The sequence below is a fragment of the Rhinolophus sinicus genome, chromosome 16 (assembly GCF_057876585.1).
Source record: "Rhinolophus sinicus isolate RSI-liver-muscle chromosome 16, RSI-T2T, whole genome shotgun sequence".
In the NCBI taxonomy this organism is placed as follows: domain Eukaryota; kingdom Metazoa; phylum Chordata; class Mammalia; order Chiroptera; family Rhinolophidae; genus Rhinolophus; species Rhinolophus sinicus.
In genome coordinates this window covers 160824890-160832962 of record NC_142516.1, presented here as the reverse complement: position 1 = coordinate 160832962, position 8073 = coordinate 160824890, and the positions used below count along the sequence as shown (strand labels likewise).

General features: G+C 37.9%; 1 pseudogene; it reads left to right on the top strand.

Annotated features, from left to right (window-relative positions):
• The first annotated feature begins 4078 nt into the window (after window positions 1-4078).
• On the top strand, window positions 4079-5897 carry LOC109453081 (E3 ubiquitin-protein ligase TRAF7 pseudogene; annotated as a pseudogene).
• The last annotated feature ends 2176 nt before the right edge of the window (window positions 5898-8073 follow it).

The following is an 8073-nucleotide window of genomic DNA, read 5'->3' as shown; positions in this document are numbered from 1 at the left end:
CACCTCTTCTTTATCCAGTCATCTATCAAAGGACACTTTGGTTGTTTCCATGTCTTGGCCACCATAAATAAAGCTGCAGTGAACACAGGAGCACAAATGTCTTCACGGATAAATGTTTTCAGATTTTTTGGGTAGATACTCAGGAGAGGGATTGGTGGGTCATATGGTAATTCTATTCTTAATTTTTTTAGGAACCTCCACATGTAATGGAATACTATTCTGCCATAAGAAAAGATGAAATAATGCCATTTGTGACAACATGGGTAGATCTTGAGATTATTATGCTAAGCGAAATAAGTCAGAAAAAGTAGAGAACCATATGATTTCACTGACATGTGGTATATAAAACTGAAAGCAACAAAGAATAAGACAAACAAATGAAGAAACAAAAACTCATAGACAGACAATAGTTTAGTGGTTACCAGAGGGTGGGGAGGAGAGGCGTTGTAGATGAGGGTAAAGGGGATCAAATATAAGGTGATGGAAAGAGAACTCACTCTGTGTGGTGAACACACAATGTGATGTATAGATGATGTAATACAGAATTGTACACCTGAAACCTATGTAACTTTACTAACAATTGTCACCTTAATACACTCTAATAAAATAAAATAAAAAGATTACATTACTTTAAATTGCATTTACTGAGAACATTATTTTTTTAAGTGACATGTGGGTAGCTAAGTAAAAAGCAAAAGTCTTGTTTGCGATTCTAGATATCATAATATTTTACTCCCTATTCATAGTGTATTGTAACTGTTTGAAAAAATGACTGAACAAGTGTTTGTTTCCCTTCTTCATAATTTGAGCTTGTACTAAGAGACTGTAAAGCATTTCAAATTGTTGTAATAATGTTTAATGTTGCTGTAAATATGAGTTTAGTAATTCTATAGTCTGAGCCTAACGCCAGAGTTCCACATTTCACATTTTCAAACTTTTGGAATTCTGAATGTAATAAATGAAAGGTTAAAATATTTGTAAATTATTAATACAGTAGCAATACTATTTTGCACTTCCTTGCCTATATTGTCAATGGAGGGCATTAAAATACACACATTTAATTTTATTAAAAACCATAAAATATTTGAAACTAATATTACATTTAATGGAAGGAGGAAATTCACAGCCATTATCGATTCTTCTATTTAACAATCCTAGGAAATATGGCAAATCTTATTAGATATAAGTTTTTGAAGGGACATCTCTTTCCTGGCTTAGTTGCCACTCTATCTTTTCATTTAGCAAAGTTCCCAAGCAGTTGATACTCAAAAATGTTTGTTAAATAAATAGTTGAATTGGTCACTAGTACTATAATAATGACACAAAAGAAACCATTATGCCTCTTGTAAAATAGCAGACTTTCATAATTAGTCAAAATGGAATTACTCAGGACTAGCACTCCAATTTAACAATAGTACATTAAAAATCTGTTTTTCAAAATTGAATTGTTCACATTCATTCAATAATTCTTAGCATTCAGTTTGATGCTGTTCAAAACCACAATAGTTTACAATGATTTTCAGTTTTTAATGATTATATAAAATTTCTTCAAGAATATAGAGATTACATAAAACAAAGCATATCAATATAGATAGATAGATAGATAGATAGATAGATAGATAGATAGATAGATAGATAGACAGATAGATAGATAGATTTATTTATGTTTACTAGACTTGAAGCTTGAAAATGCAAGGCAACATTTATTAATCATTTCTTTATCTTGATTCCTGGTAAATCATTTTCTAGTGCTAAGGTATGGCAATATAGTTCTAAAAATGAATGCTAAAATGGCCACATCATTAGCTATTTATACATCTTTACTTGTCACTATTATCAAATAATTTATGATTCCCAAAGAGAGGTTCTAAAACAAATGGGAAAAACCTTGTTGAGAAAACCTGACTATCACTTACTGAAATGTGATGTTAAGAACCTGTGATTTCTGTGTTTTATTGTTTTGTTTTGTTTTTTGATTGAGTAATATATTTTCTAAATTTTCATTCAAAGAAAGTAAAATAAAAAGGAAAAATAAGTTACAAGACCCTTAATAAAATGTATGAACAATCATTATTATGGAACTATTATAAAATTGTCAAAGAAACTTATGAATAAGAAATTCAAATCATTAAAAAGAATAGTGGTAGTAAATTGCATTTCCTTGTTTTGTACTTCCTTGATTAATTGGATATTTGTAAATAAAAAATCTGTCTGAAATGTAATAACAGTAGCTTTGAAATTTTATCATTTTCTAGGGAGGAATACTTTATTTGAATGCATATGTGACAGGGCAATGTTGAAAATTTTTTTTTTTACTCAAAAGCACAACAATTATGAATATGAGCAAAACATTCCCTCTTCTTGAAATTGCTCTTATTGGAAGCATTCATACAAAACAAGACATCACCTCCATTTTTCATTCTATGGCATCACCAACCTCCTCACCTCTGAACTCAGGTCCCACTAGTAACATCAGTCACTACCATTGATCATCAACATAACCGAGGTTCAAGCTTCTCAACAGAGCTGTCAGATTCCATACTGTATAACCTCTTTGATCATAAAGTATCTTTACATTTACCAATCAAATATATTCCAATGTTCTGATAATGAAGATAAAACACACTAATGTTCTTTAATGAAAAGTACATATTTAGTTATATTGCATATGTTTGGCTTGTCTAGACAGTTGCCAATGTTTCCCCTTCACTGTCTCTTTTTTTTATTTTTCTTTTTTTTCTTTTTTATTATTGGTATTTATTTTTTAAATTAAGGTTTATTGGGGTGACAATGGTTACTGAAGTAATATAGGTTTTAAGTGTACAATTCTGTAATAAATCATCTATATATCACATTGTGTGTTCACCACCCAGAGCCAGTTCTCCTTCCATCACCTTATATTTGATCCCGTTCACCCTCATTTACCACCCCCCGATGTCCCTCACCCCTACACTCTGATAACCACTAAACTATTGTCTATGTCTAAAGGGCTGCCATCCACAAGGACAGACATACACTGACTGTGATTAGATTACATGACCCTAACTCTCCTGGATGTAATGAATCAGAATGGAATATATATATATTCCCTGCTGAAGCCATGAGTTTCTCTGACCCTTGGAATGGGAACTTACAGAAAGCAAACTCTCTCTGCTGGTATCATTCATGGTAAAGAAAAAAGCTTCAAAATTACATACAGGTGCTTCAAGCTTAGCATATGTACCGAAAAGCATATATGATGGGATACATGCTAGATAATGTGTTTTTACATTTTGTAGATTAAAATCTATTTTGAATGTTGCAAGTAATTTTTAATAGAATAGTGCTTGAAATATATATGCTTTGTTGGACCAATGTACAGTGGGACAGTGATCTTCACCAATTAATTCATTTGAGTAACTTAGAAAAATAATTGAATTGAAAAGGTACACTTTTTGTTTTCTGTTAGGTTTCAAATTGCACGGTAGCTCTTATGCACCAGAAAACAAATATTGTTTGTTAAACCATTGCTATCCCCAAGATAGTCTTCTGTGTGCTCCCCTACGAATACCCTCACTCTCATATGCTATCTCAGCCAAGAGAAAGGGTACCTGGATACAATGAACTTACAGCTTTTCATTATAGATATTTGACTGTATTATTCAAGTTGTTCTATGAATCTCAGGGCACTTAGTCCTAAGTCTATTGGAACAGAGAAGAAACAATTAATTCGTGTTCATACATTGAGCAATTCTTTCACCAGGAATCAAGAGACAGTTTTTTTGGACTATCTGTAACAGGTAATTAACAAAGGAAACCAGCAGTCTAACAGTATAAAAGAACATGATAGAAGACAACCTGTTAGAAGAATCTAGTGTCTTTAGAAGCAAATGTAAGCCCTTTCCTGGCAAGGAGCAGAGGGGGAACAAAGAAACAGGGATGGTGTTGCAGCCCCTGGGTGGCCTGGGCCAAGGACACTGCCTGAGGACCCTAGATGCCTCTTAGAGCATGAGTTCAGGCAACCATTTCTCTGAGGGGGGCCTGGCAACCTTCACATTCCAAACTTTGCCACCAGGACCAAAACAGAGAAAGGCTGCGAATGACCTTTTCAGCTGCCAGCGCCATCATGAAAGCCAATGGGACCAGCACATACCAACAGCACGCTTGTCTACTCTCCACAAAACAAGGAAGCCAGTGTGCTCCCATCAGCACCCCAAACTCAGACTTGGCCATCTTGGTCCACACCCTGAACTCTGAGTCCAGCGTAACCCTGTGCTCCATATTCTTGCAGTCCAAGGAGGAAGAGGAGCTGGAACTGCTGGTGTTTCCCCAGCTGCCCTTGGTGAAGCTCTGCTTCAGTGTATTCAAGGATCCTGGGATCACAACGTGTGAGCACACATTCTGTCCAAGACATGACTTAAAGTCAGAGAAGTGTCTGGTGGGCAAAGCACATAAATGGTAGTGGTGAACAACATCACCGAGGCTAAGCAGACTGGGGAGCTCTTCATCCACTGAAGGCAAGGCTACTGGATGGCTGGGGAAGGAAGCCCATTTTTTTACTGTGGACCCCTGGATAGGTGCTCCATCACCATCAAGCTTAGCACCTGGAAGGAGCATGAGGACAGGTCTGCATGGTGCCCTGAACGCTTCAGCTTTCTGCCCTTCCTCAAGACAAACCTGCAGGCCCACGTCAGGTATGCGTGCACATTAAGTGTCCCCACTTCCAGTATGGGTGCATGTTTATTGGGAACCAGGACACATATGAGACACATCTCGAGGCAGCTCCTGCAGTAGATGGACTATTTCTTCCATGAAATGCATGTGGTGGTGGAACTGAAGGAGCAGGACATTGCATTTCTGAGCTCCATGCTAGGCAAGCTCTATGAGAAACCTGACCAGCTGAAGAAGGGCTTCAGCTGAAGATTGATGCCCTGGAAGAAAACCCAGGCAAGCTCAGTGAGGACCTCATGGGGTTTTGGCGGCATGGGTCCATGTTGAACGACAAGCTATTGCACACCAACACATGGCTGAACACGGGCATCTTAGGATCCTATGAGCCTCAGCAGATTTTCAAGTGCAAAGGAACCTCCCTGGGCCACCAGGGCCCTGTCTGGTGTCTCTGCTTCTACTCCACTGGTGACTTACTCTTCAGAGGCTCCTCTGGAAAGACCATCAAAGTGTGGACACATGTATCACCTATATGTGCCAAAAGTCCTGGAGGCCCATGAAAGCTTCATGCTGGCACTCTGCAAACAGGGGCACAAGCTCTACAACAGCGGAGCAGACTGGACCATCAGCCAATGGGACATCCAGAATCTGTAGAAGGTGAATACAATCCAGGCGCACAACAGCCTAGTGTGAACACTAGTTTCCTTGCTCAGCATGAGCTTTGGTAATTCTCTGAAGGCCATCAAGGTTGGGACATCTTAGGAACCAAGCTGAAGTAGAATATGGAGCTCACAGACTTCAACCATGGGGTATGGACCCCAGAGACCACCCAGAGCTACCTGTACAGCAACTCCTACAAATCAAGATCTGGAACATCTAGACACTCAATGAAATCCACATCTGGCAGACATCTGGTAGCAGCATCTACTCTATCTATGTGATGAGTCGCTAGGTTGTCTGCGGCACCTAGGAGAAACTCACAACATGTGGGACATGGAGTCCCAGAAGCAGGTGTGACCCGTGATAAGCCATGTGGGCACTGTGTATGCCCTATTGGTCATCTCTATGTCTTACCAGACCAAAGCCTACCGTGCATCCCACTGCAGTCCCTCAGGGGCTGAAGGACGGGCAACATGATTGGCACGCAGACCCTGTTCTGTCACTAGGGCACTGTGACTGCAATGGCTGTGCCCCAGGGCTGAGTCTTCTCAAAGTATATGGATGGCACTGGGAAGATTTGGACTTGGTAACAGGAAATCCAGATTGGATCTTGGCTTCCTCTGGGCCAGGCTCTCCACATGAGCAGTCTCAGGGTCTCAGCCTGCTTTGTGGGGACAGGTGGGCAGGCTCAGCTCTCCATGCAGTACCCACCATGCCCTATGCTCAGCATGGCCCTGTCCTCAGTGCTGCCAGGACAATGCCCAGCCCCTCTCTCCAAGTGCCATGCTAGATACTCTCTCTGCCCACCCTCTGACCCCACTCAACATGAACTGCTGGCAGTTTTATTCACCTTTTCTGTGTTTTTAGACTGTTGATAGATTTGATTATTTCATGGCATATGCATGAAACTTAATCTGAACAGATTTGGAGTTGTCTTTAGTTGGACAAAAGGTCTATGAAGGTTAATCAAACGACAAATTAATACTTGTAATATTCTCTCACTCTGTTTGCCTGGGCATGGAATGAAACTACAGTGAAATAGATGAGTTGCTGATTTATGGGAGTCATCATTTTAGTTTGGACATTTAAAGTAATGTCTTAGTCTTGTATAACAAATATAATAAAGATGATGCTTGTTATATATATCTACAAACATGAGAGTTAAAAATATACCCATGAAATTATGGTTATTTTACGACCTTTGCTCCTGAAATCTATGTATATTATGTATTCGTATGTTCTTCAATCATATTCTCTACCTAAAATCTTCCAATAAAAAGTGTGTAACAAATCTAATGTATGGAGAAAATACACATCTGTTAGGCAGAGATTGATTTGCTAATATACAGATGAAGACTGCACTATCCTAAAGGTGGCATTTTAGTGAGTGACACATGTCAAGCTCTAGTTGGTGATGCCCATGGCCTGACCTAATCAACACTTTAAAGTTATATCCAACTAAATCCAACATAAACATCTGTGCTAGTTTACCCAGTATGTGGAGAATTATTTCTGGATTATGTTTTCTTATGCACGGTTTAAGTTTAAGAGCTATTATACAAGCATTCTCTACACAAAAATGATTCTGATCAACTCACAGCACTTATAAATCCCACACAGTTGGGAGAGAAAATGGATGTTGTACAAAAGATTCAAATGACAACAGCTGCATCTGGCATAAACTGTGTATCTGGCACATTCTGACTCTTGTTATAACCACACAGTGCAAGTGACAATTGCTTTCCTTAATCCTGTGATTGTGTTCTGTACAATTTGAATCATTTTTCCATAACCTTTGGACCTCCTGCAGACATCTAGGTCCCTAATTTCATTGTTTAGTGCATTACATCACAGTATTGTAGCAGGACACCATGGCACTATAAATTGATATTTTATGTGCAACCTCTGTATGCACTTAATATCAATAAAAAGAAAATTACTCATAACAGTAATAGGTCAAGGCAGGCCAAAAAGAATTATTTGGAGGGATAGCAGCCACATTCGATTTTATAAGTGGTGATATTTTTCCTTGTTAATTTCAATTCTACAAATATTTATCCCAGCCTACATTGTAGGAGAGAGCAAAAATGTAACCCCTGTATTCTATGAGACAAAAATGACACATGAATCATTTAAATATAATCCAGACAGCATTGTGTGATAAGATATTTGGTGCAAATTTTAAGTTTCATAGGTGTTAGGAAATGATGTAACTAAGGGTATTTATAAGATAAATTAATCTGCCTTTATGGTGGCATTATCTTAGCCAATCACAATGGCTATAATTGTTGAGCACTTACCATTTACCAGACACTACACATTAATTCATTTAATTCCGTTGACTACCTTGTGAGTCATTTAGTATTTATTATTAGACCATCAGGTCACAGATCAAAATGTAGAATTTGGGGAGGTTAAATATGTTTCATTATTCCTTGCATTAAATGCAGACAAGATTCAAGCCCAGGTCTCTGTGACTTCAGAGTTCCTTTTCTTAAGCTTTTCCCCATCTAGACTAGTCAGGTGATAATACTCACAATAGTTTTTTTTTTTTTTTTTTTTTTTTAGTTTTTTGTGTGTGTGTGTTTTTCCCCCCAACTTTATTAAGATATCATTGACATATAACATTGTATAACTGTAAAGTGTACAATGTGTTGATTTGATACACTTGTATGTTGCAATATCATTACCACCATAGTGTTAGCTAACCCCTCCATCATGTCCCATAATTTCCATTTCTTTTTGTGCTGAAAACATTTACTACCA